Source organism: Colobus angolensis, unplaced genomic scaffold, assembly GCF_000951035.1.
Source record: "Colobus angolensis palliatus isolate OR3802 unplaced genomic scaffold, Cang.pa_1.0 Scaffold70, whole genome shotgun sequence".
In the NCBI taxonomy this organism is placed as follows: domain Eukaryota; kingdom Metazoa; phylum Chordata; class Mammalia; order Primates; family Cercopithecidae; genus Colobus; species Colobus angolensis.
The window spans coordinates 5378602-5381148 of NW_012120710.1; positions in this window are offsets into that span (position 1 = coordinate 5378602).

The following is a 2547-nucleotide window of genomic DNA, read 5'->3' on the forward strand; positions in this document are numbered from 1 at the left end:
CAAAGTGTTAAATGTTCCCCCCAATCTGTATCCACCTTAAACTTGATGTCCTGTACCTTTGGAAGAGACAATACCTCTTAAAGCCAGAGGCACAAAGAGGAATCCAACCATTAATAGCTAATAGAACTTTGGGAAGCCGAGGCGGGCGGATCATGAGGTCAAGAGATCAAGACCATCCTGGCCAACATGGTGAAACACTGTCTCTACTAAAAATACAAAAAAATTATCTGGGCGCGGTGGCGCGTGACAGTAGTCCCTGCTACTCTGGAAGCTGAGGCAAGAGAATTGCTTGAATCCGGGAAATGGAGGTTGCAGTGAGCCGAGGTTGTGCCACTGCACTCCAGCCTAGGCAATGGAGCGAGACTCTGTCTCAGAAAAAAAGAAAAAACAAAAGAAAAAAAGACTCATAGCATATTCAAATTTATACAAGTTCGTGCCAGTATAAACATTTATAATATATCTAACTGCAGTGTGAATGTATGTACATGTACGTACATACTAATATGATTAATCTTCTTTCTTTCCTTTTCTTGTGTTTCATAAAAGAGCTATTTTATATAAATACCTATTGTTAGGTATTTATATAGTAAATTTGAGGGACAACGGAAGTTGAAGTACTGATCAGGGTTGGGATGAGACAACCTCATTTGTCATTTAGATAGGGAAATGTTAAGTAAAAATACCTAAGAATGTGTATGTAAATGAAATTGCTCTTTTAATTTTAGAGTGACAAGGGGACTTGTTTAGCCTAGATTACTTGCTTTTTGAATACCTTGTATGTGCTAGGCACTGTCCTAGGAACTGAGATGAAGTTGATAAGCATTGTCCCCGCCCTTATGAAACTTACATGAAGCTAGAATAGAGAGACCCTAAACAGATGACAATAAACTCTACAGTAACTTTGGCGAGAAAAGTTTATGAAGTTAAAGTACAGAGTGCTAGGAGAGGGTATAAAAGGGGCCTCCTTAAGGGTAGGAGTAAGGTTTGGAGAGATTTCCTCAAGGAAGTAAAAGGCAAGCTATTCCAGAAGGAAGGATGGTAGTTACCCTGGTAAAAGTGAGGGGAGGTATTATAGATTGAGAGGATTGTGCATGCCAAACCCCTTGTTGGACTACTGCTAGACAAGGAGAAAAGAGGGTAAACAAGTTATAATTAATTAAAACCAAGCATGGTGACTCTTGTCTGTGATCCCAGCACTTTGGAGGCTGAGGTGGGCCGATGACTTGAGGTAAGGATTTCAAGATCGCCCTGGCCAACATGGTGAAATCCTGTCTACAAAAATACAAAAATTAGCTGGCCATGCTGGTAGGTGCCTGTGCTCGCATGTCCTCAGGAGGCTGAGGTGGGAGAGTCACTTGAACCTGGGAGGTGGAAGTTGCAGTGAGCTGAGGTCACGCCATTGAACTCCAGCCTGGGCAGCAGAGGAAGACTCAGTCTCGAAAAAACAAACAATCAAACAAACAAACAACAACAACAAAAGCACCTATTGGCCAGGCGCGGTGGCTCAAGCCTGTAATCCCAGCACTTTGGGAGGCCGAGACGGGCGGATCACGAGGTCAGGAGATCGAGACCATCCTGGCTAACACGGTGAAACCCCGTCTCTACTAAAAAATACAAAAAACTAGCCGGGCGAGGTGGCGGGCGCCTGTAGTCCCAGCTACTCGGGAGGCTGAGGCAGGAGAATGGCGTGAACCCGGGAGGCGGAGCTTGCAGTGAGCTGAGATCCGGCCACTGCACTCTAGCCTGGGCGACAGAGCGAGACTCCGTCTCAAAAAAAAAAGAAAAAAAAAAAAAAAAAAACACCTATTATGAGCCAGGTTATTGAATTTAGAACAGTATCTGACAGCCTGAAGATCGGGATAACTTGTTAATTCATTAAGTCCTGCATTAATGCTACATTGGGGATGCAGAGGTAGATATAATATGGTTAATGCTCTGGGAGAGCTAGAGTGGATGAAGAAACCTGTAAATACGTAAGAGCAATGCAGTATTATTGTTGTAATTCAGATAATGAGATGTTATGGGAACATCAAGTTGGAAGCCATGAGCTCTGCCAAGGAAAACACAAAGGAGGTATTCCTTGAACTGAGTCCTTAAGGATGAGTAAGCCTCCTCTTATATGCAGGTAGTGGCCCTAGCAAATGCAAAGTCATGGGCCTAGGAAAGCACATGCCCAGTTAGGGAACTGAACACCTGACTAGAGTGAATTTGCGGGACAAGGGAAGTTGAAGTGCTGATCAGGAGTGGGATGAGACAGAAAGAACATCATCTGTCATACTTAGAAACCTTTATTTTATTTCTTGGAAGCAATTTAGATAGGGAAGAATTTAGAGAAGGAAATTTTTGTGTTTTCCAAAGACCCCGGAGGCCACTGGGGCTGTGAAGGAATAACTGGAAGGGACCTGAGCTTGGAGAAAAGTTGAACCAAAGCAATGGTGTTGGGGAACGACAGCCCTGGCAGAGAGGAGCAGAGTTAGTGTTTTAATTATATAGAACTAAAGATAAGTAAAATGTATTGTAACAGTATAGGAAGGAGAAACAATAAAG